The 10,022-nt window shown below is 37.1% G+C and overlaps 1 non-coding gene across 1 annotated transcript; it reads right to left on the bottom strand.

The window, feature by feature from the left end:
• Positions 1–9,285: 9,285 nt before the first annotated feature.
• LOC123387451 lies at positions 9,286–9,412 on the bottom strand. Its single transcript, XR_006601903.1, has one exon. It is a non-coding gene; the product is annotated as a small nucleolar RNA SNORA32 (small nucleolar RNA).
• Between the last annotated feature and the right edge of the window lie 610 nt (positions 9,413–10,022).

The following is a 10,022-nucleotide window of genomic DNA, read 5'->3' as shown; positions in this document are numbered from 1 at the left end:
CACAAAGTATGCAGCATTGGGATAAAAAAAAGATTTAAAAAAATGTGTCTCTAATAAAACTCTGTAAGAAACATGTGTGCAAGTTTCCCTGCTTTGGATCTTTTTAAAAGGTAGTTTTCAGCTGGAAGCGATTTTGCCCTTAAGCAGACATTTGGCAAAATCTAGAGACATTTTTGGTTAGCTTAAATTGGGGACAGGTGTTACTGGCATCTGGCAGGCAGAGGCCAGGGATGTTGCTAACCATCCTACAATTCACAGGACAGCCCCCACAAGTCATCCTATCCAAAATGCCAATGAAGTCAAAGTTAAGAAAACTTGTCCTGATGAGATACCTTTTCCCATTTTGCCATATGCCTCTGCTCAGTCATTTATGGCATCATTGATTAATTAACTAGGTTAATAAGTACTTACTGAGTGCTCATCACCATTCTATGTACCAAGGATCCACTGCCGAATTAAAAAATATACATATCCCTGTTCTCATAGGGCTTGCATTCTAATAAAGGAGACAAGTAAGTAATGAACAGATAAATACAATGATTTTAGATAGGGATGGGTAGTAAAAGGGTATTGAGATAGAGAATGCTTGCAAGGCAACTCACATCTGAGAAATTTGTAGTTTAACATAGCTGCATGATGGAAGATTCCAAGTCATGCAGTGGCTTGGGAAAAGAACATTCTGGGCAGAGAAAGCAACAAACACAATGGCCGTAAGAGAGAAGCAAGTATGCTATATCAGAGGAGCAGAAAAAAGGCCAGCGTACCTGTGGCATGAGTAAGGTAGGAGATGAGGTCGAAAGACATTTACAAGATTATATATGGTATTGCTGGCGTGATACCAACTGTAGATCCCAATGAAGATTTTAGAGATGTCATGGAGAGGCGGACCTCAGTATCTGGCAGGGACCATATGCAGTGTGAGCAAATATTCATGAACATATGTATGTGGGACACTCCTTGGTGGATGTGGAAAGGTAGAGTGGGGAGGGTGGGAATTTACAGGGAAACAAAGAGTAAGTTAGCGAGCAGACAGGGGTGAGAGCAGGAGAATCTGAAGTATTTCTGTTACTCTAGCCCATCAGCACCTGGAGAGCTAAAAATCTCTGATCAAACTCAGGGATGCATCTCTAACTAGAGGAGAAAGCAAGCTAGTCAACACTTTTTCCCATGCAAAATCTTGTGCCTTCTTGGAATGCTGCCTCTCTAGGTTCCTGGCAGGCCCTTTGTTATGAAGAGACCCTTAAAAGCAGCACTGCTGCATTACTTCATATGATAATCCCACTACTGTTGACCCCAAAATTCCTCCTCTGGTGTTCTAGAGCATGGCAAAAGCTGTCAGAAAGAATTTAGGCTCTCTGAAGCAGAAGGCAATGCTTGGAAGTCTACAAGCCATGATTCTACTGTGCCATGTATCCAGAGGAGGTTTCTAGACCCTACATAATTTTGATTTACATGGAAACCAGTGATGTCAGACATAAGTGTGCAGGCCACCACTGGATCGTAACTGCCTCTTAATCATCTGTAAAATTCCTAAGGACAAGGATTATATTTTGTTCATAACTGTGTCCTCAGCTCCCAGCATTAATGTCTGGCACATAGTAAGCACCCAATATATATTAGGTGAATAAGTAATGATTCATGAATAAAGTCTCACAGGCTTCTAACAATTAAAGTGATAACACAAAGCAAAATAAGTTCCACACGTCTATTTTTTAAAAGGTCTGTCATTTTATAGATATATACTTCCAAAAGAAAAATAACTGTAACTACCCATTCATAAATCCAGTTCAAAAGAGCATCTACCATGTGCAAACCACTGTGCTGGACGTTGGAGGGAGAAAAAAAGAGGAAGATGCAGAGAAGATACAGGGAAGCAGAGGCCTATGGCATAGAGTGGAGAAAGAAACATCTACAGCATGGCTTACTAGTGAAGAGAAAGCCCAGGAATACTTCCTAGAAGAGCTGAATCCAGGGTGGCTTTTTTTTTTTTTAATCCTAATATTATCAAGTAGATCAATGACAGTTCAATTTCACATTCAACTGCCTTTAATATACCTAGACCATTGGTTCTCAACTGGGGGATGTTCTGCATCCCAGGGACACTTGCTAATGTCTAGAAACATTCTGAGAGAATTAGGAAGTGTCATGCAAATCAAAACACGAGAAGAGCTGACCCTTGAACAACATGGGAGTTAGGACTGCCAACCAACCCCTCATGCAGTCAAAAACGTATGTATAACTTTTGATTCCCCCAGAAGTTAACTAAGATAGCCTATGGCGGACCAGAAGCCTTACTGGTAACATAGTCAATTAACACATATTTTGTATGCTGTATTATAAACACTGTTATTACAATAAAGTAAGCCAAGGAAAAGAAAATCTTAAAATCATAGGGAAAAAAATACACTTACAATATTGTACTGTATTTATTTTAAAAATCTGCATATAAGTGAACCTGCACAATTCAAATGTACTGCTGAAGGGTCAATTGTGTGTCATTTATTTAAGGTTTTTCTAATGCAATTAACATGATAATAGGAATCATTTAATAGCTGATTCAACTGTAAGTCAGTACAGTACAAATAGTAAAACAGTCAATTAAGGGTGCCTGGGTGGCTCAGTCAGTTGAGCATCTGACTTTTTATTTTGGCTCCTCAGTCAGCGTGGGGTATCCTTGAGGATTCTCCCCTTCCCCTCTCTCCCTATCCCTCCCTCTGGCTGCCCTAATAAAAATCTCTAATTAAAAAAAATCAATTAAATTTTGTAATGACTATCAATAAAAGACTGTCTCATGTACAATTCAAATATTTATATTACTCAGTCATATTCTTAGCATTACACATCAAATGCAGGGTCTCAGGAACACACTGCCTCATTAGAATTCCAAATGGAAGTAAGTCATCCTTACACAGAAATTTGGATTCTTTTATAGTTTTTAGCTCTAGGATGGAAAAAGCTTAGCCCATTCCTTTTGAGCTTAAAATTACAGTCGTATGTTCAGCATCCTTTAGCTGGATACGTTTGTTCCCTGTAGGAAGTTTATAACTAGTAAAAGGAGTTTTATGCAGAATACAAATTGGGAGTATTACAGGACGACCTCTTGAGGACACTGAGTTGTGCAAACAACATCACTTTATCTGACGTAGTAGCTTTGGATTGGCCGATGTGTTCACCCTAGGGTTGTCTGGAATTATAGATCAGGGACATCACTGTCATACCCCAGCTGCTGCAGAAAGCTACTGGAAGAAAAGGAGATTTATGAGTATTTTGGTTGTACTGAACCAAGAATACAAGAGCTATACAACTGGGAGCCTGGTGGCTCTAAATTGTAGGCATTATGCAAAAAGAAAATGCAGAGTTGGGTGTCAAGGGAGTCCTCCAGGAGCAAGAGGACATCTTTGTAAAATCTCTAAAGAATAAATTTAACAGTTATTAAAGAACACCACCCTGTTCTTGCAGGCACTGAACTTTATATTACAAGAAGAGATACAGGGGATTTTCAGGAAAACATCTGTCATTTAACAGTGATAGTGACCTCAGCACTGACAAGCAATCCAAATCCCAGTTGAGGAGAGTTATTTACCTCTCTGCGGTGGCTGAGTTTGGAGCTCTAACATTAGCAGGTTATTTAATATCCTGGTCAGGTAAGAACCTCCAATGCTGAAGGAAAAAGTTGTTTGGAATAACTGTGATTAATTAGTTCTGTTATAGGAGACACTCAGGAATTATTTCCCTTTCATTATATTAAATTACCAGGTTGTGATTTTGTTAATTTTGACCAAAGGCCTGTGCAAACCTTACCAAGAGTAAATGTAATGTAATCTTTAAAATACATCATGAAAGGGGTACCTGGGTGGCTCAGTTGGTTAAGCGGCTGCCTTTGGCTCAAGTCATGATGTTAAGGTCCTGGGATAAGCCCCATATCAGGCTCCCTGCTTGGCGGAGAGCTTGCTTCTCCCTCTCCCTCTGCCTACTTCTACTCTGTATCTCTGTGTCAAATAAATAAAAAACCTTTTACAAATTATTTTTAAAAAAATAAAGTACATCATGAAAGATCAAGAGTTATGTTAAAATGAATGTGAAAAAAAAGAGAAAAAAAACTAAATTTCTCTATTAATTTTACCAAACACTTACCAAGTCAGTACTCCCATTTCTCTTATCTCTACTTAAAATTAAACAAATAAATGTGCATTGGTAAATTTAGGCAACAGTAAAAACACTAAAATTTACATGTTGAGAGCTAACGAAGCACTCCAGACAGTGCTAGGTATTTAATTCTGGCAACAATAGTGCACGGAAGGTAACATTACCTTCATTTTGCAGGTTAAGAAAATTGAGGCCTTTTTTCATTTAAATATTTTTCCCAAGATGGACAGATGGACAGAACTAGAAAATGATACAGAGAAGGTAGGGGGTGGGGAACAGCAGATAAGGAAGAGCTGTTGAATCCTGGGCTAATATGTCATGTTACACTATGCTGCCGCAAGAAATGACATTTTTATTTGTGTCAGACACATGAATATTAAAATCCATCACTTGAAAGGGAAAGCATTAATACTGTAAGTTGATCATGAGCTCCCCCTATGCTCCATGCCCATATATCCAATTGCTTATTTGATCTCACCATTTCAGTGCCCCACAAGCAATGCCAATTTAACATGCCCCCAAACTGATTTATCGTTTTCCTCACCTACATCTGCTATTCCTGTCTCTCCTACCTCAAAGAACAGTGTCAACATCTACCCACTTACAAAGAAAAATGGATTAGAAAAAAATACACAAAAACTATTAATGGTGCTATTATCTGGGCGATTGTACTCTAGGTGATTTTTATTTTATTCTTTGTAATTCTCTGTATTTTTCCAGGTTCCTTTAAAACATGTACATTATAAACAAGACACATGAGTATACCTTATTTAAAAAAACAAAAGAAAACAGAAATAAGCAGTCAAAACAAAAACCATTTTCACAATGCAACTTCCATCCTCACATGTAAACACTATGTATCATTTCCAACTTCTCTTCTATGTAAATAGATTATTTTATTTTTATGCATTTCTACACAAATATGTAGCTTGGAGATATTACATATGTATTTCTTCCAAGTGAAAATCTAATATATACATTATAACTCTTTTTCTTCCTCTAAACAGTATGTCTTGGAGATTTTTCCACGTCAAAACATACAGATCTCTCTCATTGTCTCCAATGGCTATAGATTATTGGAAGTATTGTTATGACTTCAACACATTTTAATCATTCCCTTGTTGCTGAATATTTAGGTTCCAGGTTTCTCATTATTACAAATAATGCTGCAAAGACTTCTTTTATACTCTTGTTTCAGCATTTCTTAGACACAGTTCCCCATCCCCATTTTATCATCTGTCAGGCTGGAATGCATCTTACCACTGATGGCATCTTACCACTGCTGTCAGCCAAGTGGTATTTGTTATGTTAAAAACCTTTTTTGACACCTTCTGGTAAAAGTAAAGATGTACTAGCCTCAATATATTTTAGATGAGGTGAAATAAGTAACCTTTGTATTCATGCGCATTTCAGGCCTTCCTGGTCTCAAGCAAATGAACAGCTACTTATGTGGGACGGCTGGATCAAACAGTCTGTGCATTTAAAATTTTTCTAGTTCCTTCCAAACTGCCCTCCAAATAAGGTGAAACAATTTATTCAGCCATCAACCATGCTGAAGAGGGACTTTTTCACCAAAAGCCGCTATTATAAGTTTTCAGATGCTTATTAACATAATGGTTGACAAATGGAAGCTCTTTATTGACTTAATCTTTGGTCTCTTGTACATCTTGCAAATACTCTTCCCTTTTACTACTCTTTCAATTTTGTTTAGTGTCTTCCACCTTGCAGTCATTTCTTTTATATACCATATTTGTCAATATTTTTCCCTATGCCTGCTGGAGCTTGTATCTTACTGAGAAAAACCCAAAATTATAAATAAGTTTCTTACATTTTAATCCTTGTGTAGGGGCTTTTACCTTTATCTCTTTAATCCACTTGAAATTTATCTTTGTGTGAAGTTTGACATAGGTAGGGCTTTTCCCAGTGAAACTATTCTATCTCCAAACCATTTCTAGAACTTTATATTTTATCTTTGATTCAAAATTGTACCTTCACCATATACCAAATATTTAAATAATTTTTTTCTTTAATGTTTCACTTATCTATTTATATTTTATATATTGTTGTTTTACATTTTTAGTAAGAAATACAAACTGAATTTTCATTGTTTTTTTAAGTTTGTTTTTTTTTTTTTAATTTATTCATTTGACAGAGATCACAAGCAGGTAGAGAGGCTGGCAGAGAGCCCGACATGGGGCTTGATCCCAGGACCCTGGGATCACGACCCCAGCCGAAGGCAGAGGCTTTAACCCACTGAGCCACCCAGGCGACATTCATTGTTGTTGTTGTTGTTTTTTAATGTTTTTATTTGCATAAGAACTTTTGAATCAGTTTAAATGGCATACACTGCTATGTATACCCATTTCCCCTTTCCTAAAATAGAACCCCTGGTTTTTAGCTGTAAAGATGTCCTATGGAATAAAAACATTTTCCCGCCTTCTTGACAGGTGTGTTCATATGGCTGTTGTAAGCAAAGGAAATAATGTACAAACACAAGTGCCATTTCTGGGACCGGTTCCTACTGTGAAGGTGCGTGACTTTGTTCTCTTCTTCCTCTCTACTGACAGCAACAGAGTCAGGATAACTGGAGATTAGGGGGTTGAAGATGGCAAAACAACAGAGACTGAGCCTCAGTTTACAACACCTGGAAAGGCACCACCACCCTACACTGCCCACCTAAACTTTTATATGGAAGACTTGACTCTTCCACTTTATTTTTAACCTTCTCTTACAGACAACATTAATTCTAAATAACAAAATTGTAATTGCAACTAATTTATAAATTCATTTGAGGATACTAAATTTTTACAAACAGGAACAAAGAATGTTGACTATTCATTCAGACATTTTACACCCTTTATTAAAATGTGTAGTTTTGAGGATGCCTGGGTGGCTTGGGTCATGATCTCCGGGTCCTGGGATAGAGTCCACATTGCATCAGGCTTCCTGCTCAGCAGGGAGTCTGCATCTCTCTTTTTCTTTCTCCCCCTAGGCCTCCCCCAACTGCTTGTTTTCTCTCTCTCTCTCTAATAAATAAAAACCTTTTTAAAAATGTGTAGTTTTCCTCATCTGGATCTTGTACTTTTCCCATTAAGTTTATACCCCCAGGTGCCCCTACCTCTAATAGTTTTTCAATTAATTCTCTTGGATGCACTATCTCTACATCACACTGCCTGAAATACTATTCTCTCTCCTAAAATTTCTATTTCTTGTCGTTAAGTGATTATATAGACAAGAGACTTTTTCCTGTCTCAAATGTGGATGTTTGCTGAAGGTTTCTGGTAGACATCCTCAGCCAAATTAAACAGCTTTCTTTCTATTCCTAGCCTGACAAGATTTAAATCTGGATTGAGTGTTAAATTTTAGGAAATGTTTTTCCAGCATCTGTTGAGATTATCATGTGATTTTTTTTTTTCCATTTCATCTGGTTTTTTGGGGTGGGGTTTTTGTTTTGTTTTGTTTTGTTTTGTTTTTAAAGCACAGTAATAGATTTCCTAATGTATTGAGTTACATTAATAGATTATGCTCTGGTTAAACCCCACTTTGTCGTGACACATCTAACCTTGGATTTAATTTGCTAATGTTTTTTCATTTTACATTTTACATTTGCTCCTAACTGGAGATGGGTCTATAGTTACCTTTGATGGGCAACATTATGGAATAAGCGTTCTGCTAGCCTCAGAGACCAAATTGAGAGGTATTTCAGATTTCTGTATAATCTGGGAGAGCTTAAAAAAAAATAGGAATTCTTCCTTAAATTTTCCTGAGTTATTGTTTCATTTTAAATGTAAGCAATACAAGGACCGTGGTCATATTTTATATCTGATTAGATTGTATTAACCAACTGCTATCCATTCATTAATTTCAAACTTACTGCATTGTGATTACAGGAAGGAGCTTTTGCATGTAATGTCCTTGTGGCCTGCTTCTGGTCATTTTTAACGGTATCTGAAAAGCAATACTCTGTAATTCTTAAAGTCTTGGCTCAAAACCAGTGTCCTCAATTTTGAACTCTTCAGCCAGTAATTTCTCAAAGGGCTATATTCAAATACTTAGCTCTGATTGCAAATTTGCCAGTTTCTCATGAAGTTTTTCATTATAATTTGACACCATGTTGTTGTGCATAGTTTTGTGACAGTTAATTTCTGAACTCATGTTCTTGATATTCTAAAATGTCTCTATTGTGCCCTCTTTCTTAAAATGACAGTTTAACTCAAGATCGAATTTTAAATTCAAAATAATTTTCCCCCGCAACTTTAAAAATAACAGGATCTTCTAGCATCCCAACGTACAGATGACAAATCTGAGACCAATGTGATTCTTTCTCCTTATAGGTAAATTGTTTCTCTTTAGAAATTTTGAGATTGTTTTCATTATCCTGGGATTACAGTAATTTTGTGAGGATATATTTTAAGTGCTTGTCTCCTTTTTCATTATTTTTCCTCAGGACTTCGGACTTTTAGTATGTGGTCAGTCTTTCATCAGAAGAAATTTTTTCCTATTATTTCTTTTCTATACCTTTTCTGTTCTCAACTTCTGTACCTCCTATGCAATATATATATTCATTGATTCAAAAATATTTACTGCGCATTTACAACGCACCCAGCACTGCGATAGATGTAGGAGTTCCAATGCTAAATTCTCTGTACATATGGCTCCTGATCTCATACAGTTTCATTTTATTTTTTTTTAAAGCCAATACATTTTTATTTAAGGAGTTTTTACATGTGATTCCTTCCACTGCCAGTCACTGCTCATCACCATAGTTCCTCCAAAGTTAGACTCATAATCTTCAAAACAGCCCTTTTAAAAAGAACTTAATCAATCCACAGTTGTCAATGTCACTCCTATATAACAGGAACATAAAGTAAGGTTCCATTTCCAGAGATGATCATGTAAACTAGAACCAGCCTCCCTCTACTAAATCTATTATATTACAAGTTGCATGGTTATTTACAATATGGAAGGAGTTAGCAAAAGACGTCTCTTAGAGATCTAGGCATGCACTGTTCAGTATACTAGCCATGTATGTTCAGATGAGAATCTGAAATAGGACCATTACCAAATCACGTATGGCTTCTGTTAAATTTATACTGGACAGTGCTAATCTAAGGCAATGGAAATAGAACAGAGTTGGTAAAATGTTCCCAATAGGCTGAATGCTAGCAAAGTAGCAGAAAGAAAGAAAACCTAGTGGGAAAATTTTTTTATGGTCATGTCCACAGCAAATGAGAAAACTGCATTCTCAAAGCCTTGGTAATGACCATGAAGTTTCATTTTTTTTTTTTTAAGAGTATGTTTTTTTTTTTTTTTAAGATTTTATTTATTTATTTGACAGAGAGAAATCACAAGTAGTTGGAGAGGCAGGCAGAGAGAGAGAGAGAAGCAGGCTCCCTGCTGAGCAGAGAGCCCGATGCGGGACTCGATCCCAGGACCCTGAGATCATGACCTGAGCCGAAGGCAGCGGCTTAACCCACTGAGCCACCCAGGCACCCCTGAAGTTTCATTTTAAATGGATGGTGTTTACCTGGATCTTCTGTCTCAACTTTTCTCATAATTTCTATTTTGTGACCTTTTCTTATATGATTCTGTAAGTACCCCTCAGTTTACAATTCTAGCTCAATAACTAAATTTTCAGCCATGTTTTCTTAAACTAATTAGCCTAAAATATATATTTTTTCTTCAAAGATTTTATTTATTTGACAGAGAGAAATCACAAGTAGATGGAGAGGCATGCAGAGACAGAGACAGAGGGAAGCAGGCTCCCCGCTGAGCAGAGAGCCCGATGCGGGGCTCGATCCCAGGACCCTGAGATCATGACCCAAGCCGAAGGCAGCGGCTTAACCCACTGAGCCACCCAGGCGCCCCCTAAAATA

This window comes from Mustela putorius, unplaced genomic scaffold, assembly GCF_011764305.1.
Source record: "Mustela putorius furo isolate JIRA1106 unplaced genomic scaffold, ASM1176430v1.1 tig00003853_pilon_pilon_pilon, whole genome shotgun sequence".
Taxonomy (NCBI): Eukaryota; Metazoa; Chordata; class Mammalia; order Carnivora; family Mustelidae; genus Mustela; species Mustela putorius.
Note: the sequence above shows the minus strand (reverse complement) of the source record. Positions and strands in the feature narration are given on the sequence as shown.